Genomic DNA, 15,348 nt, shown 5'->3' with positions numbered 1-15,348 from the left:
ATTAATCATGAATCATGAATCATGAATTGAATCATGAATCATGGTTTGAATCATGAATCATGAATCGATTCATGAATCATGAATCATGAATCATGAATCGAATCATGAATCAAATTAATGAATCATGAATTGAATCATGAATCATAAATCATGAATTGAATCATGAATTATGAATCGAATCATGAATCATGAATCATGAATTGAATCATGAATCATGAATCATGAATCATGAATCATGAATCATGAATCGAATGATGAATCATAATTTGAATCATGAATCATGAATCATGAATCGATTCATGAATCCTGAATCATGAATCATGAATCGAATCATGAATCAAAATAATGAATCATGAATTGAATCATGAATCATGAATCATGAATTGAATCATGAATCATGAATTGAATCGAGAATCATGAATCATGAATTATGAATCATGAATCGAATCATGAATCATGAATCATCAATCATGAATCATGAATTGAATCATGAATCATGAATCATGAATCATGAATTGAATCATGAATCATGAATTGAATCATTAATTGAATCATGAATCATGAATTGAATCATGAATTGAATTATGAATCATGAATTGAATCATGAATCATGAATTATGAATCATGAATTAAATCATGAATTATGAATCATGAATTGAATCATGAATTATGAATCATGAATTGAATCATGAATCATGAATCATGAATCATGAATTGAATCATTAATCATGAATCGAATCATGAATCATGAATCATGAATTGAACCATGAATCATGAATTGAATCATGAATCATAAATCATGAATTGAATCATGAATCATGAATCGAATCATGAATCATGAATCATGAATTGAATTATGAATCATGAATCATGAATCATGATTTGAATCATGAATCATGAATCGATTCATGAATCATGAATCATGAATCATGAATCATGAATCATGAATCGAATCATGAATCATGAATCATGAATTGAATTATGAATCATGAATCAAATCATGAATCATGAATTGAATCATGAATCATGAATCATGAATTGAATCATGAATTGAATTATGAATCATGAATCAAATCATGAATCATGAATTGAATCATGAATCATGAATCATGAATTGAATCATGAAATATGAATTGAATCATGAATCATAAATCATGAATCGACTCATGAATTATGAATTGAATCATGAATTATGAATCATGAATTGAATCATGAATCATGAATCGAATCATGAATCATGAATCATGAATTGAATCATAAATCATGAATCATGAATCATGAATTGAATCATGAATCATGAATCGAATCATGAATCATGAATCGAATCATGAATCATGAATCGAATCATCAATCATGAATTGAATCATAAATCATGAATCATGAATCGAATCATGAATCATGAATCATGAATCATGAATCGAATCATGAATCGAATCATGAATCATGAATCATGAATCATGAATCATGAATTGAATCATGAATCATGAATCGAATCATGAATCATGAATCATGAATTGAATCATGAATCATGAATCATGAATATTGAATCATGAAATGAATCATGAATCCTGAATCATAAATCGAATCATGAATCATAAATTGAATCAGGATTCGAATCATGAATTGAATCATGAATCAAGAATTGAATCATGAATCATGAACTGAATCATGAATCATGAAATGAAGCATGAATCATGAATTGAATCATGAATCATGAATCACGACTTGAATCATAAATCATGAATCATGAATTAAATTATGAATCATGAATCATGAATCAAATCCTGAATCATGAATCATGAATTATGAATCATGAATTGAATCATGAATCATGAATTATGAATCATGAATTGAATCAAGAATCAAGAATCATGAATTATGAATCATGAATCATGAATTGAATCATGAATCATGAATTAGGAATCATGAATTAAATCATGAATTGAATCATGAATTGAATCATGAATCATGAATTAGGAATCATGAATCATGAATTATGAAGCATGAATTGAATCATGAAATATGAATTATGAATTGAATCATGAATCATGAATCATGAATTGAATCATGAATCATGAATCATGAATCATGAATTGAATCATGAATCATGGTTTGAATCATGAATCATGAATTGAATCATGAATCATGAATCATAAATTGAATCATTAATCATGAATCAAATCATGAATCAGGAATCATGAATTGAATCATGAATCATGAATCATGAATTGAACCATGAATCATGAATTGAATCATGAATCATAAATCATGAATTGAATCATGAATCATGGTTTGAATCATGAATCATGAATCGATTCATGAATCATGATTCATGAATCGAATCATGAATCAAATTAATGAATCATGAATTGAATCATGAATCATAAATCATGAATTGAATCATGAATCATGAATCGAATCATGAATCATGAATCATGAATTGAATCATGAATCATGAATCATGAATCATGAATTGAATGATGAATCATAATTTGAATCATGAATCATGAATCATGAATCGATTCATGAATCCTGAATCATGAATCATGAATCGAATCATGAATCAAAATAATGAATCATGAATTGAATCATGAATCATGAATCATGAATTGAATCATGAATCATGAATTGAATCGAGAATCATGAATCATGAATTATGAATCATGAATTGAATCATGAATCATCAATCATCAATCATGAATCATGAATTGAATCATGAATCATGAATCATGAATTGAATCATGAATCATGAATTGAATCATTAATTGAATCATGAATCATGAATTGAATCATGAATTATGAATCATGAATTGAATCATGAATCATGAATTATGAATCATGAATTAAATCATGAATTATGAATCATGAATTGAATCATGAATTATGAATCATGAATTGAATCATGAATCATGAATCATGAATCATGAATTGAATCATTAATCATGAATCGAATTATGAATCATGAATCATGAATTCAATCATGAATCATGATTTATGAATTGAATCATGAATCATGAATAATGAAATGAATCATGAATCATGAATCATGAATCATGAATTGAATCATGAATCATGAAATGAATCAGGAATCATAAATCATGAATCGACTCATGAATTATGAATTGAATCATGAATCATGAATCATGAATTGAATCATGAATCATGAATCGAATCATGAATCATGAATCATGAATTGAATCATGAATCATGAATCATGAATCATGAATTGAATCATGAATCTTGAATCATGAATCGAATCATGAATCATGAATCGAATCATGAATCATGAATTGAATCATGAATCATGAATCGAATCATGAATCATGAATCATGAATCGAATCATGAATCATGAATCATGAATTGAATCATAAATCATGAATCATGAATCATGAATTGAATCATGAATCATGATTTGAATCATGAATCATGAATCATAAATCAATTCATGAATCATGAATCATGAATCGAATCATGAATCAAATTAATGAATCATGAATTGAATCATGAATCATGAATCATGAATTGAATCGAGAATCATGAATCATGAATTATGAATCATGAATTGAATCATGAATCATGAATCATCAATCATGAATCATGAATTGAATCATGAATCATGAATCATGAATTGAATCATGAATCATGAATCATGAATTGAATCATTAATTGAATCATGAATCATGAATCATGAATCGAATCATGAATCATAATTCAATTCATGAATTGAATCATGAATCGAATCATGAATCGAATCATGAATCATGAATTGAATCATGAATCATGAATTGAATCATGAATCATGAATCATGAATTGAATCATGAATCATAAATCATGAATCGAATCATGAATCATGAATCAAGAATCATGAATCGAATCATGAGTCATGAATTGAATCATGAATCAAGAATCATGAACTGAATCATGAATCATGAATCATGAATTGAATCATGAATCAAGAATCATGAACTGAATCATGAATCATGAATCATGAATTGAATCATGAATCATGAATCGAATCATGAATCATGAATTGAATCATGAATCATGAATCATGAATTGAATCATTAATCATGAATCGAATCATGAATCATGAATTATGAATTCAATCATGAATCATGATTTATGAATTGAATCATGAATCATGATTTGAATCATGAATCATGAATCATGAATCGATTCATGAATCATGAATCATGAATCATGAATCGAATCATGAATCCTGAATCATGAATCATGAATCGAATCATGAATCAAAATAATGAATCCTGAATCATGAATCATGAATCGAATCATGAATCAAAATAATGAATCATGAATTGAATCGAGAATCATGAATCATGAATTATGAATCATGAATTGAATCATGAATCATGAATTAGGAATCATGAATCATGAATTATGAAGCATGAATTGAATCATGAAATATGAATTATGAATTGAATCATGAATCATGAATCATGAATTGAATCATGAATCATGAATCATGAATCATGAATTGAATCATGAATCATGGTTTGAATCATGAATCATGAATTGAATCATGAATCATGAATCATAAATTGAATCATTAATCATGAATCAAATCATGAATCAGGAATCATGAATTGAATCATGAAGCATGATTTATGAATTGAAGCATGAATCATGAATCATGAATCATGAATTGAACCATGAATCATGAATTGAATCATGAATCATAAATCATGAATTGAATCATGAATCATGGTTTGAATCATGAATCATGAATCGATTCATGAATCATGAATCATGAATCGAATCATGAATCAAATTAATGAATCATGAATTGAATCATGAATCATAAATCATGAATTGAATCATGAATCATGAATCGAATCATGAATCATGAATCATGAATTGAATCATGAATCATGAATCATGAATCATGAATTGAATGATGAATCATAATTTGAATCATGAATCATGAATCATGAATCGATTCATGAATCCTGAATCATGAATCATGAATCGAATCATGAATCAAAATAATGAATCATGAATTGAATCATGAATCATGAATCATGAATTGAATCATGAATCATGAATTGAATCGAGAATCATGAATCATGAATTATGAATCATGAATTGAATCATGAATCATCAATCATCAATCATGAATCATGAATTGAATCATGAATCATGAATCATGAATTGAATCATGAATCATGAATTGAATCATTAATTGAATCATGAATCATGAATTGAATCATGAATTGAATTATGAATCATGAATTGAATCATGAATCATGAATTATGAATCATGAATTAAATCATGAATTATGAATCATGAATTGAATCATGAATTATGAATCATGAATTGAATCATGAATCATGAATCATGAATCATGAATTGAATCATTAATCATGAATCGAATTATGAATCATGAATCTTGAATTCAATCATGAATCATGATTTATGAATTGAATCATGAATCATGAATAATGAAATGAATCATGAATCATGAATCATGAATCATGAATTGAATCATGAATCATGAAATGAATCAGGAATCATAAATCATGAATCGACTCATGAATTATGAATTGAATCATGAATCATGAATCATGAATTGAATCATGAATCATGAATCGAATCATGAATCATGAATCATGAATTGAATCATGAATCATGAATCATGAATCATGAATTGAATCATGAATCTTGAATCATGAATCGAATCATGAATCATGAATCGAATCATGAATCATGAATTGAATCATGAATCATGAATCATGAATCGAATCATGAATCATGAATCATAATTCGAATCATGAATCATGAATCATGAATTGAATCATAAATCATGAATCATGAATCATGAATTGAATCATGAATCATGATTTGAATCATGAATCATGAATCATAAATCAATTCATGAATCATGAATCATGAATCGAATCATGAATCAAATTAATGAATCATGAATTGAATCATGAATCATGAATCATGAATTGAATCGAGAATCATGAATCATGAATTATGAATCATGAATTGAATCATGAATCATGAATCATCAATCATGAATCATGAATTGAATCATGAATCATGAATCATGAATTGAATCATGAATCATGAATCATGAATTGAATCATTAATTGAATCATGAATCATGAATCATGAATCGAATCATGAATCATAATTCAATTCATGAATTGAATCATGAATCGAATCATGAATCGAATCATGAATCATGAATTGAATCATGAATCATGAATTGAATCATGAATCATGAATCATGAATTGAATCATGAATCATAAATCATGAATCGAATCATGAATCATGAATCAAGAATCATGAATCGAATCATGAGTCATGAATTGAATCATGAATCAAGAATCATGAACTGAATCATGAATCATGAATCATGAATTGAATCATGAATCAAGAATCATGAACTGAATCATGAATCATGAATCATGAATTGAATCATGAATCATGAATCGAATCATGAATCATGAATTGAATCATGAATCATGAATCATGAATTGAATCATTAATCATGAATCGAATCATGAATCATGAATTATGAATTCAATCATGAATCATGATTTATGAATTGAATCATGAATCATGATTTGAATCATGAATCATGAATCATGAATCGATTCATGAATCATGAATCATGAATCATGAATCGACTCATGAATCCTGAATCATGAATCATGAATCGAATCATGAATCAAAATAATGAATCCTGAATCATGAATCATGAATCGAATCAAGAATCAAAATAATGAATCATGAATTGAATCGAGAATCATGAATCATGAATTATGAATCATGAATTGAATCATGAATCATAAATCATCAATCATGAATCATGAATTGAATCATGAATCATGAATCATGAATTGAATCATGAATCATGAATCATGAATTGAATCATGAATTGAATCATGAATTGAATTATGAATCATGAATTGAATTATGAATCATGAATTATGAATCATGAATTAAATCATGAATTATGAATCATGAATTGAATCATGAATTATGAATCATGAATTGAATCATGAATCATGAATCATGAATCATGAATTGAATCATTAATCATGAATCGGATTATGAATCATGAATCAAGATTTCAATCATGAATCATGATTTATGAATTGAATCATGAATCATGAATAATGAAATGAATCATGAATCATAAATCATGAATCATGAATTGAACCATGAATCATAAATCATGAATCGACTCATGAATTATGAATTGAATCATGAATCATGAATCATGAATTGAATCATGAATCATGAATCGAATCATGAATCATGAATCATGAATTGAATCATGAATCATGAATCATGAATTGAATCATGAATCTTGAATCATGAATCGAATCATGAATCATGAATCGAATCATGAATCATGAATTGAATCATGAATCATGAATCATGAATCAAATCATGAATCATGAATCATGAATCGAATCATGAATCATGAATCATGAATTGAATCATGAATCATGAATCATGAATCAATTCATGAATCATGAATCATGAATCAATTCATGAATCATGAATCATGAATCATGAATCGAATCATGAATAAAATTAATGAATCATGAATTGAATCATGAATCATGAATTGAATCGAGAATCATGAATCATGAATTATGAATCATGAATTGAATCATGAATCATGAATCATCAATCATGAATCATGAATTGAATCATGAATCATGAATCATGAATTGAATCATGAATCATGAATCATGAATTGATTCATTAATTGAATCATAAATCATGAATCATGAATCAAATCATGAATCATAATTCAATTCATGAATTGAATCATGAATCATGAATCATGAATTGAATCATGAATCATAAATCATGAATCAAATCATGAATCATGAATCAAGAATCATGAATCGAATCATGAGTCATGAATTGAATCATGAATCAAGAATCATGAACTGAATCATGAATCATGAATCATGAATTGAATCATGAATCAAGAATCATGAACTGAATCATGAATCATGATTTGAATCATGAATCATGAATCATGAATCAATTCATGAATCATGAATCATGAATCAAGAATCGAATCATGAATCAAATTAATGAATCATGAATTGAATCATGAATCATGAATTGAATCGAGAATCATGAATCATGAATTATGAATCATGAATTGAATCATGAATCATCAATCATCAATAATGAATCATGAATTGAATCATGAATCATGAATCATGAATTGAATCATGAATCATGAATTGCATCATTAATTGAATCATGAATCATGAATCATGAATCGAATCATGAATCATAATTCAATTCATGAATTGAATCATGAATCATGAATCATGATTTGAATCATGAATCAAATCATGAATCATGAATCAAGAATCATGAATCGAATCATGAGTCATGAATTGAATCATGAATCAAGAATCATGAACTGAATCATGAATCATGAATCATGAATTGAATCATGAATCAAGAATCATGAACTGAATCATGAATCATGAATTGAATCATAAAACATGAATCGAATCATGAATCATGAATTGAATCATGAATCATGAATCATGAATTGAATCATTAATCATAAATCGAATCATGAATTATGAATCATGAATCGAATCATGAATCATGAATCATGAATTGAATCATGAATCATGAATCATGAATTGAATCATGAATCATGATTTGAATCATGAATCATGAATCATGAATCAATTCATGAATCATGAATCATGAATCATGAATCGAATCATGAATCAAATTAATGAATCATGAATTTAAACATGAATCATGAATTGAATCGAGAATCATGAATCATGAATTATGAATCATGAATTGAATCATGAATCATGAATCATGAATCATGAATTGAATCATGAATCATGAATCATGAAGCATGAATTGAATCATGAATCATGAATCATGAATTGAATCAATAATTGAATCATGAATCATGAATCATGAATCGAATCATGAATCATAATTCAATTCATGAATTGAATCATGAATCATGAATCATGAATTGAATCATGAATCATAAATCATGAATCAAATCATGAATCATGAATCAAGAATCATGAATCGAATCATGAATCAAGAATCATGAATCGAATCATGAGTCATGAATTGAATCATGAATCAAGAATCATGAACTGAATCATGAATCATGAATCATGAATTGAATCATGAATCAAGAATCATGAACTGAATCATGAATCATGAATTGAATCATGAATCATGAATCATGAATTGAATCATTAATCATGAATCGAATCATGAATCATGAATCATGAATTCAATCATCAATCATGATTTATGAATTGAATCATGAATCATGAATCATGAATCATGAATTGAATCATGAATCATGAATTGAATCATGAATCATGAATTGAATCATGAATCATAAATCATGAATCGACTCATGAATTATTAATTGAATCATGAATCATGAATTGAATCATGAATCATGAATCGAATCATGAATCATAAATAATGAATTGAATCGTGAATCATGAATCATGAATTGAATCATGAATCTTGAATCATGAATCGAATCATGAATCATAAATCGAATCATGAATCATGAATTGAATTATGAATCATGAATCGAATCATGAATCATGAATCATGAATCGAATCATGAATCGAATCATGAATCATGAATTGAATCATGAATCATGAATCATGAATCATGAATTGAATCATGAATCATGAATTGAATTGAGAATCATGAATCATGAATTATGAATCATGAATTGAATCATGAATCATGAATCGAGAATTGAATCATGAATCATGAATTGAATCATGAATCATGAATCATAAATTGAATCATTAATCATGAATCAAATCATGAATCATGAATCATGAATTGAATCATGAAGCATGATTTATGAATCGAATCATGAATCATGAATCATGAATCATGAATTGAAGCATGAATCATGAATTGAATCATGAATCATAAATCATGAATTGAATCATGAATCATGAATCATGAATCATGAATCATGAATTGAATCATGAATCATGAATCATGAATTGAATCATGAATCATGATTTGAATCATGAATCATGAATCGATTCATGAATCGAATTAATGAATCATGAATTGAATCATGAATCATAAATCATGAATTGAATCATGAATCATGAATCATGAATCATGAATCGAATCATGAATCGAATTAATGAATCATGAATTGAATCATGAATCATAAATCATGAATTGAATCATGAATCATGAATCGAATCATGAATTATGAATCATGAATCGATTCATGAATCCTGAATCATGAATCATGAATTGAATAATGAATCATAATTTGAATCATGAATCATGAATCATGAATCGATTCATGAATCCTGAATCATGAATCATGAATCGAATCATGAATCAAAATAATGAATCATGAATTGAATCATGAATCATGAATTGAATCGAGAATCATGAATCATGAATTATGAATCATGAATTGAATCATGAATCATGAATCACCAATTGAATCATGAATCATGAATCATCAATCATGAATCATGAATTGAATCATGAATCATGAATCATGAATTGAATCATTAATTGAATCATGAATCATGAATTGAATCATGAATTGAATTATGAATCATGAATTGAATCATGAATCATGAATTATAAATCATGAATTAAATCATGAATTATGAATCATGAATTGAATCATGAATCATGAATCATGAATTCAATCATGAATTGAATCATGATTTATGAATTGAATCATGAATCATGAATAATGAAATGAATCATGAATCATGAATCATGAATCATGAATTGAATCATGAATCATGAATTGAATCATGAATCATAAATCATGAATCGACTCATGAATTATGAATTGAATCATGAATCATGAATCATGAATTGAATCATGAATCATGAATCGAATCATGAATCATGAATCATGAATTGAATCATGAATCATGAATCATGAATCATGAATTGAATCATGAATCTTGAATCATGAATCGAATCATGAATCATGAATCGAATCATGAATCATGAATTGAATCATGAATCATGAATCATGAATTGAATCATGAATCATGAATCGAATCATGAATCATGAATCATGAATTGAATCATGAATCATGAATTGAATCATGAATCATGAATCGAATCATGAATCATGAATCGAATCATGAATCATGAATTGAATCATGAATCATGAATCATGAATCAAATCATGAATCATGAATCATGAATCGAATCATGAATCATGAATTGAATCATGATATATGAATCATGAATTGAATCATGAATCATGATTTGAATCATGAATCATGAATCATGAATCAATTCATGAATCATGAATCAATTCATGAATCATGAATCATGAATCATGAATCGAATCATGAATCAAATTAATGAATCATGAATTGAATCATGAATCATGAATTGAATCGAGAATCATGAATCATGAATTATGAATCATGAATTGAATCATGAATCATGAATCATCAATCATAAATCATGAATTGAATCATGAATCATGAATCATGAATTGAATCATGAATCATGAATCATGAATTGAATCATTAATTGAATCATGAATCATGAATCAAATCATGAATCATAATTCAATTCATGAATTGAATCATGAATCATGAATCATGAATTGAATCATGAATCATAAATCATGAATCAAATCATGAATCATGAATCAAGAATCATGAATCGAATCATGAGTCATGAATTGAATCATGAATCAAGAATCATGAACTGAATCATGAATCATGAATCATGAATTGAATCATGAATCAAGAATCATGAACTGAATCATGAATCATGATTTGAATCATGAATCATGAATCATGAATCATGAATCATGAATCGAATCATGAATCAAATTAATTAATCATGAATTGAATCATGAATCATAAATTGAATCTAGAATCATGAATCATGAATTATGAATCATGAATTGAATCATCAATCATCAATCATCAATCATGAATCATGAATTGAATCATGAATCATAAATCATGAATTGAATCATGAATCATGAATCATGAATTGCATCATTAATTGAATCATGAATCATGAATCATGAATTGAATCATGAATCAAGAATCATGAACTGAATCATGAATCATGAATCATGAATTGAATCATGAATCAAGAATCATGAACTGAATCATGAATCATGAATCATGAATTGAATCATAAAACATGAATCGAATCATGAATCATGAATTGAATCATGAATCATGAATCATGAATTGAATCATTAATCATGAATCGAATCATGAATCATGAATCATGAATTCAATCATCAATCATGATTTATGAATTGTATTATGAATCATGAATCATGAATCATGAATTGAATCATGAATCATGAATTGAATCATGAATCATAAATCATGAATCGACTCATAAATTATTAATTGAATCATGAATCATGAATCATGAATTGAATCATGAATCATGAATCGAATCATGAATCATAAATAGTGAATTGAATCGTGAATCATGAATCATGAATTGAATCATGAATCTTGAATCATGAATCGAATCACGAATCATAAATCGAATCATGAATCATGAATTGGATTATGAATCATGAATCGAATCATGAATCATGAATCATGAATCGAATCATGAATTGAATCATGAATTGAATCATGAATCATGAATCATGAATCATGAATTGAATCATGAATCATGAATTGAATCGAGAATCATGAATCATGCATTATGAATCATGAATCGAATCATGAATCATGAATCATGAATTGAATCATGAATCATGAATCATGAATTGAATCATGAATCATGATTTGAATCATGAATCATGAATCATGAATCAATTCATTAATCATGAATCATGAATCGAATCATGAATCAAATTAATGAATCATGAATTTAAACATGAATCATGAATTGAATCGAGAATCATGAATCATGAATTATGAATCATGAATTGAATCATGAATCATCAATCATCAATCATGAATCATGAATTGAATCATGAATCATGAATCATGAATCATGAATTGAATCATGAATCATGAATCATGAATTGAATCAATAATTGAATCATGAATCATGAATCATGAATCGAATCATGAATCATAATTCAATTCATGAATTGAATCATGAATCATGAATCATGAATTGAATCATGAATCATAAATCATGAATCAAATCATGAATCATGAATCAAGAATCATGAATCGAATCATGAGTCATGAATTGAATCATGAATCAAGAATCATGAACTGAATCATGAATCATGAATCATGAATTGAATCGTGAATCAAGAATCATGAACTGAATCATGAATCATGAATTGAATCATGAATCATGAATCATGAATTGAATCATTAATCATGAATCGAATCATGAATCATGAATTCAATCATCAATCATGATTTATGAATTGAATCATGAATCATGAATCATGAATCATGAATTGAATCATGAATCATGAATTGAATCATGAATCATGAATTGAATCATGAATCATAAATCATGAATCGACTCATGAATTATTAATTGAATCATGAATCATTAATCATGAATTGAATCATGAATCATGAATTGAATCATGAATTATGAATCGAATCATGAATCATAAATAATGAATTGAATCGTGAATCATGAATCATGAATTGAATCATGAATCTTGAATCATGAATCGAATCATGAATCATAAATCGAATCATGAATCATGAATTGAATTATGAATCATGAATCGAATCATGAATCATGAATCATGAATTGAATCATGAATCGAATCATGAATCATGAATTGAATCATGAATCATGAATCATGAATCATGAATTGAATCATGAATCATGAATTGAATTGAGAATCATGAATCATGAATTATGAATCATGAATTGAATCATGAATCATGAATCGAGAATTGAATCATGAATCATGAATTGAATCATGAATCATGAATCATAAATTGAATCATTAATCATGAATCAAATCATGAATCATGAATTGAATCATGAAGCATGATTTATGAATCGAATCATGAATCATGAATCATGAATCATGAATTGAACCATGAATTATGAATTGAATCATGAATCATAAATCATGAATTGAATCATGAATCATGAATCGAATCATGAATCATGAATCATGAATTGAATCATGAATCATGAATCATGAATTGAATCATGAATCATGATTTGAATCATGAATCATGAATCGATTCATGAATCATGAATCATGAATCATGAATCGAATCATGAATCGAATTAATGAATCATGAATTGAATCATGAATCATAAATCATGAATTGAATCATGAATCATGAATCGAATCATGAATCATGAATCATGAATCGATTCATGAATCCTGAATCATGAATCATGAATTGAATGATGAATCATAATTTGAATCATGAATCATGAATCGATTCATGAATCCTGAATCATGAATCATGAATCGAATCATGAATCAAAATAATGAATCATGAATTGAATCATGAATCATGAATCATGAATTGAATCATGAATCATGAATTGAATCGAGAATCATGAATCATGAATTATGAATCATGAATTGAATCATGAATCATGAATTGCATCATTAATTGAATCATGAATCATGAATCATGAATCGAATCATGAATCATAATTCAATTCATGAATTGAATCATGAATCATGAATCATGATTTGAATCATGAATCAAATCATGAATCATGAATCAAGAATCATGAATCGAATCATGAGTCATGAATTGAATCATGAATCAAGAATCATGAACTGAATCATGAATCATGAATCATGAATTGAATCATGAATCAAGAATCATGAACTGAATCATGAATCATGAATCATGAATTGAATCATAAAACATGAATCGACTCATGAATTATGAATTGAATCATGAATCATGAATCATGAATTGAATCATGAATCATGAATCGAATCATGAATCATGAATCATGAATTGAATCATGAATCATGAATCATGAATTGAATCATGAATCTTGAATCATGAATCGAATCATGAATCATGAATCGAATCATGAATCATGAATTGAATCATGAATCATGAATCATGAATCAAATCATGAATCATGAATCATGAATCAAATCATGAATCATGAATCATGAATTGAATCATGAATCATGAATCATGAATCAATTCATGAATCATGAATCATGAATCATGAATCGAATCATGAATAAAATTAATGAATCATGAATTGAATCATGAATCATGAATTGAATCGAGAATCATGAATCATGAATTATGAATCATGAATTGAATCATGAATCATGAATCATCAATCATGAATCATGAATTGAATCATGAATCATGAATCATGAATTGAATCATGAATC

The sequence above is a fragment of the Mixophyes fleayi genome, unplaced genomic scaffold (genome assembly GCF_038048845.1).
Source record: "Mixophyes fleayi isolate aMixFle1 unplaced genomic scaffold, aMixFle1.hap1 Scaffold_35, whole genome shotgun sequence".
In the NCBI taxonomy this organism is placed as follows: domain Eukaryota; kingdom Metazoa; phylum Chordata; class Amphibia; order Anura; family Limnodynastidae; genus Mixophyes; species Mixophyes fleayi.
Note: the sequence above shows the minus strand (reverse complement) of the source record.